We start from the raw sequence: 13,549 nt of genomic DNA, 5'->3' as shown, positions 1-13,549 counted from the left end.
ATTTGTTATCAAAACATACCGATATGAATATCTAGTGAAATAAATAAATAAACAAATAAATAAATAAATAAATAAATAAATAAATAAATAAATAAATAAATAAATAAATAAATAAAATTATTATTGGTGTTTTTTATGCCTCGCTAAGTACTTTTACGTTTTGGAGAGACGCCGTGGTGTCGGAGTGTTAGCTTGCATGTGCTCTTTTACGTTTCGGTAAATCTACCAGCACAAGGCTGACGTACAATCAAATAACACCAGATTTAGCCGGTATCGAACCCACCGAATGCGACTCAAAAGGCTAGCGCTTCAACTGTCCGAGATATTTAGCCTATCTAATAAAATGAAAACAAAGTGCTAAAACAAATACAGCACGCAGTATTTCTTCATATTAGTAATCGTGACTCAAGTTTCTGGTTACCTAGAACCGTCACATCCCGTTGAAATAAAAAATAGCGTTTCTACTACTTTTTGGTAGTCACTAATTTCGTAGTCGTTTACAGAAGATTCTTTTCTTGAAGTGAACATGAGAATACTCTGTCGCATTTTTCATCATATTATCATGATAGGTTTCTATTAATACAAAAACATAACACACCATTAAGGGAAATAAATTGATTCCTTTCAGTCTTGTGAAGTGTGTCAATCAAATCTTTTTCGTAAAGATGGTCTTGTGATATCGTAGCAGAAGACCGTAAGGTTACTGCAATTCAGGCATAGGCGATCCTACTCAGCTGACTGCCTACTGCTCAGAATTTTAAAATCAAATACTCTCTCAAATTAGGTCACATCCTCTGTCAGTTCATGGCAGGGACACCATAGTTTCACAGCTGACACTCTATATGCTTCTCAACATCGAATAGCAAAGTGCAATAACTCATTTACTTAAATACCTAAGATACCACTATTTTAAAACATATTAAGCCGTGTGGGTGAATTATCATAAATGTTTCTGAAAAGTTAAAGATATTTTGAACTCTTTAGTACAGTATATATGGTAGATGTTAGTTTGAATGTGAATGATTTTCTTTAGTTTGAAAAAGTATCCTAAGCCGTATCCCAGTTGTGAACTGACATGTGCACAAAGGATGTGACCTAATATGAGAGAGCATTTGATTTTAAAATTATGAGAATTAGGCAATGAGCTAAGTAGGTTCAGGTGTCCCTGAGTTACAACCACCTTAAAAATTTCTGTTATGATATCATAAGACCATCTTTACGATGAACACGATATGGCTAAGCAATGATGGCGTATTTTAGACTAGTCCCCCTGGTAGGAATTAAACTTCGAAACGGAATAAAGGAAATCGCTTATTGTATGAAAAGTTATTAATGAAATTGAACACCCCTATGGGATTGAAAATAAAAGTGTTTGGTCATCGACCTGAACGTAAGTATCTGCAGTTTGCTTTGCTTTAAGGTTAATGTTTAATTACTCCACTTTTACTCAAAGAGAGCTATTCACGGAGCACACAGTGTATTCCACAATGAAATGTTTTTCTGTGCGCACAGCTCTGGAAATGTTTACAGTTGGATTGCGGTAGCGAACACACTGATGAATCCGTTGTTGAAAAGCCCGTTAATTTAATAGTCGTTCAGTCATCGGCTCTTAAAAACAAACAATAATTCCTTTGTATTTAAACACACTGAAAACAAACTGCTCAGCCAAGACTAGCAACTAAATGCTGGGCCAGTTCATTATACACAAAGGACAGAATTGATTGTGCTACTCACTTTGAAATGGTATATTTATTTTTCCGCCGGTTAGGTAAATTGGCTTTTTATAACAAAATAAATTGTTTAGCTTGTTGATGAACATAAAACGATATCACAGCTTGATAAATATACTTCAATAAGTACTTTTTAAAATGCTTAATGAAAAAGTGTATGAATACTGTTAAGAAAAGTTCTCGCCTAGCGCACACGATCGGAAAAACTTATTTGATTCCGAACAGCAATATATCTGCGGGACGGCAATCAGTTTTAAGAGTTTCTGTTCTTGAACACATGAGGGCGGGAGCATCAGAGAAAGGTTTAGAAAGGATAGTCAATTTTTATTTAGAGAAATTTTATAAATAATATTTTGTAGCAAGGCATCCCTTTCTTTACTAAGTTAAACGACCTTTCATATCTTTTATCGACCATCGGTTTTTGAAAATATTTTTAGTTTATTCGCTGATCATTATTCTTCATAACTCCTCTCACGGGGTCAAAGTTACAACACACTTTCACTAGTTTGAATATTAATGATTTTTTTAAGTTTGAAAGTATATCTTAATGCCACCTTCACGATATACCACCTGCTAATCGAGCATAGGCATTCATCAAATAGTATTCGATTGATGTACTGTCAAATAGCCAATCAGACTCTTTTCATCTCTATTCAATGTTCATAAAGATTTGCTGGTGGACGATCGTACCGCTGCACCCCAAGCTGCACCCTTCGTTCGAGAACGTCCCAGATACTAAGAAAAGGTGAGCGATCTTGAAGGCCAGCTCAGTAGTAGCACATTGCTGCAGTATACAGTGTACTGCTGTTCAGATAAAATGCTATAGCCGGGTAGTATGAACTAATATGACTGATTTGGTCGACTTTGATAACTTTCTTTGTAATAGTACATAGTGACAAATATCAATTTCAAAAATTGGATGATGGCAGAAGATGAAGATTTTTTGATGTTTAAAAATAAATCTGTTTCTCTTTGGTCATTGTTGTACGTTGCGTGGGGTTTGAATGTGTTACAGAAATGCCAAAATCGGTATTATTTTCAAATAATACCTAGTGAATTTTATCACCTTTTTATATATTTAAAATAATTTGATAATAAAGTTACGTACTGTGAATTTGATTCACTGATTAAGTTCACTATAATTTACTTGATTGTCATTTTTAAAACCTTAGTCAGTGGTTAAATGAAAAATGTTAATTATTATTTATTTATTTTAATTTGCCAACGGTCGTAGCCATGTTGAAACACCGGATCCCGTGAGATCTCCGAAGTTAAGCAACATTGGGCGTGGTCAGGAGTTGGATGGGTTGCCACGCGCTGTTGGTGGGGGATAAGGGAATGGAGGAGCGGAAAGGAACTGGCCAACCTACCGCACGTAAACTCCGGCTCAGGAACACCTCTGCGGAGGTTCGGACCTGCCTTCGGGCAGAATAACCCTTACCTACCTTAATTTCATCTCGTTGCATTAGGCTCCGATGACCTAGATGTTACACCCATTTAAACAATGAGCATCATCATCATCATTTGTCAGCTAGCCTGCGATAAGATTCAGTACATAGTGACGATCCTACCTATACAGCAGTAATTGATCGCTTTGATGCTTTTCGTGGCTTCTGAATTAAGTGCTTAATATCGCAATGTTGAGTGCTGTAGATTTTGAAATGCATTATGCACAGACTCTCTGAAGATTCACGTGGTTAAATTGAAGAAAGAGAACCGGAATGTCTTCACGCACTACTACGCTTGTCCACAAGTTGAGGGAGAAATTTTTAACACTTAGTCTAATTTTCTACCTCTCTTCTATCTGCGTTTGAATCTGATTATCCATTCCTGTTAGTTGATGGGATGTTCTACGGGCGGACGGGAGCGATATGAAGACGACCGCGCTTTTTTCTACGGACACGTGACGTGCAGGAAAGACGGCAAAGACTTTACATATAAATGCTCGTTTAAATCTATCAAGATCTGTAGGCATCTTCACTTGTCTAATGCAATGCATTTGAATACATCTTCTTCGATGTTGTCATTACCTCACTTAGGTTCTTTGTGCCCATAAAATCTCTCTGGTAAGCTGTGCCATTCAATTCTGAATTTCTATTTCACACTGCTCTTTCTATGCGTTCCTCGTGCATATCATCGAGAAAATACGCAGAAACCATTAATTTTCTTCTCATAAAGCATACCGTCTGAAAGAGCGAATTATATTCTAAAATGTAGGATTTAGTACACGTATTCCCATGAAAAATACATATTAGTGTTCCATGTATTCAGTGTTACAAAATTTTAACATGACATATTGATGACTTCGACGCTGCACGCCTTTCTTCTTTGTACCTAAATATCTCCCTTGGCTTGCTGTATCACTTCTGTAACACTCGTAAACACGAAGTTGCCGGAGACTTTAATATACAAACTTTTAGCAATACATCACCCTTAGAATATAAGGCGCACACATTCCTTGAGCGCTTGTGTTAAAGGTGGTAGTAATTTCATTATGGATACAATCTGCTTCTTTGTCGCTGCATAACTGCCTAAATCATATATTACGTTCCTGTTTAAGGAGATAGCTCGTGCAGGGGAACACTTAGCACGCCGTTAACCGGAATGCAAAAACATCGTGTCTCCCTTCCATGATCACTTACTGTATCTGACGTTCTGGATCTCTAACAGGCAATGCAGCTAAACTTCAGCGTACATAATTTTAGAATATGTGTATGCCACGAACGTACTACGCTGGCGTAGCAGCGGGAGAAGTGACACTCCCAAGTGGCGCGTCCCAAGTAGCGGATACGGGGGTCCTAACCGGCTTGCCGGCGGACTTGTGGGAAATAAAATACCACTCGCGGACCAAACACACTACCCCCGGCGGGCGGGGAACGCACATGTAGAATACCACCGCGGTATCCCCTGCCTGTCGTAAGAGGCGACTAATAGGGGCCCAAAGGGGCTGTCAACTTGGGAGTGTGGATTGGCGACCACGGGGCCCTTAGCTGAATCTTGGCATTGCTTCCACTTACTTGTACCCGGCTCCTCACTTTCGTCTATCCTATCTGACCTTCCTTAGTCAACTCTTGTTATTTTCCGACTCCGACGTTGTTAGAGCATTCGATGCCTAGGGAGTCTTTCATGTTTAGGCCCTTCGTGGCCCTTGCCTTTCTTCGTCCGTTACTTAATTTTTCAAAGTAACGGATCCCTTCTTCTTCTTCTTCTTCTTCTTCTACTTCTTCTTCTTCTTCTTCTTCTTCTTTTTCCTCTCTCTCTTTACACCCTGTGGGTGGGGGACGCAGACGAATAATACACCCACGGTTTTCCCTGCCTGTCGTGAGAGGCGATTAAAAGGGGCGACCAAGGGATGATTGAATTAGAATCATGAAACTACTTTTGATTCGTACCGTCACGCGGAGAACACCATGGGTTGCCTCTACTTGCGAGTAGTACCACCATATTCGGTACGAAATGGGTTTGTGATTAGTAGCAGTCATGAGCTTGGCCTGGGGGTTTGGAGTACCCGCGCGTTGTACCCATGTGAGCAACACCGCAGGTCTGGGCGTTGCCTGTGAGTTGTACCACTATATGAGCGACACCGTGCGTCTGCGTTGCCTGTGATTAGTACCCACCATGTGAGAACACCATGGGAATACCGGCACCCGTGTCTAGTACACCTAGGTGAGGAACCTCTTCGGTTTGCGTTGGCTATGAGTGGCGCCATTGTGTGAGAAACACCATAGGTCTGCGTTCCCTGTACGAATTGCAATACTTGTGAGTATTACCATCTTGTGTGGACCACCGTGAGTCTTCGCTACTTTTGATCAGTACCCCAAAATGACAAATACCATGGTTCTACTTTACTGGCGACATGTACCATTCTGTGGGGCCTTAGACGTGAATTTAGCACCCCTTCAGACATCAAGCATCATTGTGCTTTATAAATGGTCCCTTGGTCAGTAATACTCTAATTAACTACCTTCTTTTTGAGTCTGATCCACTGTTTTTGTTCGTTCGTTTGTTTGTTTGTTTGTTTGTTTGTTTTTGTATTTTTGTAAGGTTCATGTCCATCCATTCATTTTCATGACATTTTTTATTTTATGTTAGTCAGTGGATGAATTTGAATTTTTTGTTATTTTATTTCGTACCATTTGGGGCCGATGACCTCGATGTTAGGCCCCTTTAAACAACAAGCATCATCATCAGCAGCAATAAAATAGTCGCATGAAAAATTCTTCGTAAATGTTTTGTATTGAAATTGGGAAAGAAAATGGACTACTACGTCAGACTTAAATAATAAGAATAAACAATATCGAAAAGTTCTAGACCGCAAGCAACCAGTACAACAAAGTAGTTTACGTCACGGTGCCCGCCATGAACCGTACCAGCCCTCCCCTCCACAATAAGCAAGCAGCGAGACCTCGATGTACACCGATGGGATTTTCTCTTATTAGTCGTGTTAGTGTTGCAAAGTAAAACACACGGATTTTCAAGCGCAGCATGTAAACTTTTTTGGACATTTTTGGAAATCCATTAAAAGACTTTCACAATTCTGATGGCAGTGACTCTGCGATGCCAAGTGTTAACAGTGTCGTCAACGTTTTAAAGAAGACTGAGAACCCATCGACGATAAAATTTACTCTGGTCGACGTGTGATAGCACATACAGAAGAAGTAATGTATTATGTACCCGGCGAGTTGGCCGTGAGGTCAGGGACGGGCAGCTGTGAGCTTACATCCGGGAGATATACGGTTCGAACCCCACCTTCAGCAGCACTGAAGATGGTTTTCCATTGTTACCCATTTTCACAGCAGGCAAATGCTGGAGCTGTACCTTAATTAAGGCCATGGCCGCTTCTCTCCCACTCCTAGCCCATTCCTATCCCATCGTCGCCATAAAACCTATCTGTGTCGGTGCGACGTAAAGCAAATTCAAAAAAGTAATGGATTATGCGGCGCTCTTTCTCTACAATAGCCCTCCAGACATCCAGGACAAACCTAATTCTACTGAGGTATCGGTGTTCCTGAGCATTCTGACCGTTCCAAATCTATTCCTTCCAGTCCATGTTTCTCATCGAACATGGAACTTCCGTACATCATCACCCCAGTAATTTACCCGGCTTAGTCTCATCTATTTCCAGGGGTGAAATGCTATGTGAAAGGGTTTTATTATTAAATCAGCGAATGAAGTAAAAGCAACTACACACGAAATATGTAAAAAAAAAATGGCTTCCAGCAGTGTTTACAGAAACCTTACGAATGCTAGCGAAGTTGCTTTATGCTAGCTGTTTGATGTCGCACCAACACAAGTAGGTCGGGGAGGTACTGACCATGGCAAAGTGCGTAGTCACCCAAAGGGTTTACTTTGAAGGTGGCTGTGCATCAATATTGACCGTAACGAACCAATACGAAGTTCAACAAACGTTTAGATCCTTCACATTCAGTTCTAATTTTTACTTGGTTTCATATTATCGAGAACTCTACATAAAATTGTGTTTCTGTAAATATGGATCCACACTTCACTTGAAAGTTTCACCTGGACTATGACACATCAGAAAACTGTGTCACGCCTTGCAGCTACACCCATTCGATTGAAAGTTTGATGTATCTCAATGTTTCAGTTCCAGAATTAAGATAGTAAATTTTTCATCCTTATTTATTAATTTGATATTGGTACTATACTTGTGAGTAGTACCATAATGTTTGGAACACTGTGAGTTTACACTACCTCTGATTAGTACCGCAACTTGTGAAATACTATGGTTCTGCTTTACTAGCGATAAGTGCCATTATGAGGGACCGCTGAGATGGATAAGGAACTCCTTTAGGCACACGCATCATCGATTCAGGATTGTGCTTTGGAAACAGTCCCTTGGTCCGTAATATTGTTTCTGATCAGGTAAGGCATTGCAGGTCGGATCCACTGATTGTTTTAAATTCGTATTCATTCATTCATTCTTCATCATCACGTTTTTAATTCTGATCAGTGGATGGATTTAGAACTTTTAAATTGTCATTGCATTTCGTCTCATTTCGTACCCACGAACCTGCTACGCAGGCGTAACAGGGGGAGAGGTGATACTCCCACGTGGCGCGTCCCAGGTGGCGGGTAGGGTGTCCTAACAGGTTTGCCGGCGGTTTTGAGGGAAATAAAATACCTCTCGCGGACCAAACACACTACCCCCTGCGGGTGGGGGACGCACATGTAGAATACACACGCGGTATCCCCTGCCTGACGTAAGAGGCGACTAACAGGGGCCCAAGGGGCTCTCAACTTGGGAGTGTGAATTGGCGACCACGGGGCCCTTAGCTGAGTTCTGGCATTGCTTCCACTTACTTGTGCCGGGCTCCTCACTTTCGTCTACCCTGTCCGACCTCCCTTGGTCAACTCTTGTTCTTTTCCGTCCCCGACGGTATTACAGCATTCGAGGCCAAGGGAGTTCTTCATTTTCACGCCCTTCGTGGCCCTTGCTTTCCTTTGTCCGTTACTTCATTTTTCGAAGTGACGGATCCCTTCTTTGCTCTCCCTCTCTACCCCCTGTCGGTGGGGGACCCAGACGAATAAAACACCCACGGTATCCCCTGCCTGTCGTGGGAGGTGACTAAAATGGGCGACCAAGGGATGGTTGAATTAGAACCATGTCACTACTTTTGATTCGTACCATCACGCGGGGAACACCATGGGCCACCTATACTTGCGTGTAGTACCACTGTGTTAGTACGAAATAGGTTTGTGATTAGTAGCAGCAAGAGGGGGTTCTCCTGTGGGTTTCCAGTACCCGTGCGTCGTACCCATGTGAGCAACACCGCGGGTCTGGGCGTTGCCTATGAGCGGCGCCGTGGGTCAGCGTTGCCTGTGATTGGTCCCCACTATGTTGAGGAACAACACGGGATATGGCGCGTCCCTGTGGTTAGTGCACTCGGTGAGGAGCCTTCTCGGTTTGCGTTGACTCTGAGCGGCGCCGTGGGTCAGCATTGCCTGTGATTGGTCCCCACTATGTTGAGGAACACCACGGGATAGTGCAAGTCCCTGTGGTTAGTACACTCGGTGAGGAACCTTATCAGTTTGCGTTGGCTATGAGTGGTGCCATTGTGTTAGGAACAACATAGGTCTGCGTTACCTGTACGAAGTACAATACTTGTGAGTAGTACCATCTTGTGTGGAACACCGTGAGTCTTCGCTACTTTTGATTAGTACCCCAAAATGACAAATACCATGGTTCTACTTTACTCGCGACATGTACCATTCTGTGGGGCCTTAGACATGGATTTTGGACCCCTTTAGACATCAAGCATCCTCGATTCAGAATTATGGTTTATATGTGGTCCCTTGGTCAGTAATACTATTTTTTATGATCCTTTTTGCGTCGGATCCACTGTTTTTTGCTTGTGTATTTATTGTTTTTTGGTTTCCTTTTGGGTTCATGTCCATCCATTCATTCTTCATGCCATTTTCTTATTTTGGTCAGTGGATGATTTTGATTTTTTGTTGCCATTTCATTTCGTGCCATTAGGGGCCGATGACCTCGATGTTAGGCCCCTTTAAACTACAAGCATCATCATCATCATCATCATCATCATCATCATCATCATTTCGTACCATTAGGGGCCGGTGACCTAGATGTTGGGCCCCTCTAAACAACAAGCATCATGATCATCAATTTGATATTGAGGTTTTAATTTTGCGTTTTGTGAAACACTGGGTGACCTGTGTTACTTTATTTTCATTGTCGTATACTTTATAGAGACACAAACTCTTAAACTTCGTGTGATCCCTATAAAAAAAGGATTTAATTTCACAATCTCGTCTTATTTAATGTGTACTTAAAACAATTGTTTATAATAAATTAATTTTGCCTTAATAATTAGCGAGGTTGCCATATTTTTAAACCTATCACCTTAAGAGATTTTTGTGGGGGTACATTGAAAGTTTAGCATGAGGCATGTGTACCATCTCATAATAGTTTGAAAACCTGTGTCTTAATCAATCGTTTAGCTACCAATTTATTTCGGGTTCTGCCCCGATCGCCAAATACATATGTAGAGGTATTGTCGAAGAAAGAGAAAGTTCCCGCTTTTAACTCTACCTTAAAATAATTTACGCCCTTCACCTGGATTTTGGACCCCTTTAGCCAACAAACCTCCTCAATTCAGAATTCTGCATTAGAAGTGGACCCTTGGTCAGTAATACTATTTTTATGTTTTTTTGTTGGGTTCGGATCCACTGATTGTTTTAAATTCATATCCACCATTTATTCTTTATGACTTTTTTTATTTTAGCCAGTGGATGATTTTGAACTTTTAATTTGTCATTACATTTTATACCATTAGGGGCCGATGACCTTCGATGTTAGGCCCCTTTAAGGGGACCCGATAGAGTCTATATCTATAATGTTAAATGTACTGTTTTAGGTACATTTATCTCAGAAACGGTTCTTACTAAAGGCTTCATTGTTTTCTCATGCTTTCTTTATACCTTCTTGCGTGTTTAACGTGGGTTTTTATTCATTAGAGATATTCGTCCATTTTTTTATATTTTTGTATTCATTGCAACATTTTTTGGAAAAAAATTACTCACTTTTTAGCCCCTTGTTTCTGTACTAAACACTTTTCTCCAAAAACGTCGTGTTAAATTGTGTATATTATGACTTTATGTAATATCTGAAAGTTTCAAGATTGTATACTAAATAGTCTTTGAGAAAATGTTCCTTTTGTGCAGAAAAAGTGAACTTGCAGAAAGAAGCCTTCAAAGATTTTCAATGTAACCCTGCCCCATTTGATGGATCATCTGGGTTGTCTTGCATCTCATTCTCTAGTCTTCTTCTCACAGCTCTCTTAGTTTGTCTTGACAGTTTTTTACAGTCCTTTTCTGCACTTTCAGCCTTCCTTTTTCGTTCACAATCTATTTTCTTCATACTTGTTTTCATGTGATACAGTGGAGAGATTCCCAATTTTTCTAAGGTTTTACACTTTATGATGTTACCTTCATTATATGTAGTCACAGCATCATACACTCAAAAATGCAAGGTATTGACCTCTACAAAAGCTCTCTTGGGAATTTGGGTCCAAATCAAATTATTAACACTCTCGTTGGGGTTCTGGGTTCGTTCATGAAGGCACTTTTCAAGAAGTTGTGGCTCTGCTAGATCTCTAAACACTGGTCTTATTGCTTGCCTTACACTTAGCTCTGAATAGGATAGCAAATGTCACAAATACCCATTATGTTGCATCTACACACATATACCACCACTGGGCGGGAATATGAGGAGGGAGCCAAGGAAACATGTATTGTCGTTGTCAACAACGAGATCTCCTGGCAGATTAAGTTACGGCGCCCATGCAGTGTTGTCTTGGAAACATAATACAAAGCACTTATAATTAAGATATGACCATGAATGATAGCTGTAATGAAAGAAGAAAGTCTCTAGATTTTTATGGAATGAAAAAGTAGAAATTCAATTTTTGCTGAATTTCACCCTACCGGGTCCCCTTAAACAACAAGTATCATCATCATCATCATCATCATCATCATCAAAATAACTTACAAACATAAATTAATTATTAACTTTTCGTAAATATTCCTTCTTGTTCTTACAGCGTTTCAGGAACAAGTAGTCTACATATATTTCCGAAAAATTCTCAGAATGGAAAAGAAATTATCTTAACTGAAAGTCATGTACATTCACAAGCACATTCAACGCGTCTTCCTTTTGAAGAAACTGAAGTTCAGTTAATTATTTTCTCTGTGGAACTGGATTTTATTTGGTAGAATGGAGAACTGATTACTTTGTATGGTTGAAGTAAGTTTATGTTAAAAAGTGGATATTGTTTCTTCCCTCAGTGGGGTAAAGTATGCTCAGAGAGTTATTGGGGGTTTGGGGAGACAGGAGGAGAAAATGCTCCAAGCTTTAAAATTATACGGAAACTTTATCAAAAGCTCGGCGACCCAATTCTTTTTCACAGTCGATGACTGGGGAGCGTTTCCTCACAATTACACTTGTGCGATCTTTGAGAAGAACAGGCTACGCTTCGGGCGTTGATCACAAAGCGCTCCTTAATAGTAAAGGAAGTCGACAACATCCAGAAATAGGGGAATAAATAGCCAGGAACCGTTTGTAGGAACAAGTTGTTTGTAAACATGCATGCTATCAAAAACGAAAGAGTATTTATGATTATTATATCGGTGCTAGGCTATGAAAACTGCATCTGATCAGATAAACGGTGAAAAGGTTGAAAAGTACAATTTATAATTTCCTACAGAGAAGTATTACATATCTCAGATACAAGATTTGTTTCATAAACTTCAACTCAGGCTCACAGATAAGACTAAAATCCGGTATTTCTTTTTCTCGAGCTGTGTCCAACATTGATTCCGTCTAATTGTCCCATTACATACGCTGCACGCAACGCCGGGAAATAGGAGTGATTTTTTTGTTTTGTTTTGCTAGTTGCTTTACGTCGCACCCACTCAGATAGGTCTTATGGCGACGGTGGGACAGGGAAGGGCTAGGAGTGGGAAGGAAGCGGCCGTGACCTTAATTAAGGTACAGCCCCAGCATTTGCCTGGTGTGAAAATGGGAAACCACGGAAAACCATTTTCAGGGCTGCCGACAGTGGGGTTCGAACCTACTATCTCCCGAATACTGGATACTGGCCGCAATTAAGCGACTGCAGCTATCGAGCTCGGTAGGAGTGATTTTACCTAGAAAACATTATCCAAGTAAGGTCCCAGTTCTGCTACTACGATCACTTTTACCAGCCAATAGTTCGCGTGACAAATCGTATGTATTTACTTGTTTAGCAGCGCGACCACATTTTTTTTTGTTTCAAATTACAACTATACTTTAATGTGAGTTTACAAGCTTAAAATGGTTTACTGTTGTGTGCCATTCTGCAAGTCAAGACCGGGTGTAAGTACAGGAGTCCACGAACCTGCTGCGCTGGCGTAGCAGGGGGAGAGGTGATACTCCCACGTGGCGCGTCCCAGGTGGCGGATAGGGGGGTCCTAACCGGCTTGCCGGCGGACTTGAGGGAAATAAAATACCTCTCGCGGACCAAACACACAACCCCCTGTGGTTGGGGGACGCAGACGAAGAATACACCCACGGTATCCCCTACCTGTCGTAAGGGGTGACTAAAAGGGGCGACCCAGGGATGATTGGGTTAGAACCATGAAACTACTTGTGATTAGTACCACCACGCGGGGAACACCATGGGTCGCTATTACTTGCGCGTAGTACCACTATGTTAGGTACAAAATAGGTTTGTGATTAGTAGCAATCAGGAGCACCGTGCGGTCAGGCTTTTACGGTACCTGTGATTAGTAGCACTATATGAGCGACACCAGGGTTCTGGCTTGCCTATGATTAGTAACCACTCTATAAGGAAACCGCGGGATAGTACGAGTCCCTGTGGTTAGTACACTTATGTGATAAAAATCATAGGTATGCGTTGCCTGTAAATGGCGCCGCTATGTGTGAAACACCATAGGTCTGTATTACCTGCGCGAATTTCATTACGTGTGAGTAGTACCATAACGTGTGGAATACCGCGAGTCAATGATACTTTCGATTAGTACCGCACCATGTCATATATAGTGTTTCTACTTTCCAAGCGATAAGTACCATTTTGAGAGGCCGATAACCTGTTTTTAGGACCCCTTTAACTTGCAAGCATCATCGATTCAGTATTGAGCTCTAAAAGCAGTCTCTTGGTCAGTAATACTATTGTTCTCCGTCAGTTTCTGAGACTGAGGCATTGTGGGTCGGCTCCACTGATTGTTTTAACTTCATATCCATCCATTCATTTTTCGTCCTCACGCTTTGAATTCTGGTC

This window comes from Anabrus simplex, chromosome 4 (assembly GCF_040414725.1).
Source record: "Anabrus simplex isolate iqAnaSimp1 chromosome 4, ASM4041472v1, whole genome shotgun sequence".
Classification (NCBI taxonomy): domain Eukaryota; kingdom Metazoa; phylum Arthropoda; class Insecta; order Orthoptera; family Tettigoniidae; genus Anabrus; species Anabrus simplex.
Note: the sequence above shows the minus strand (reverse complement) of the source record.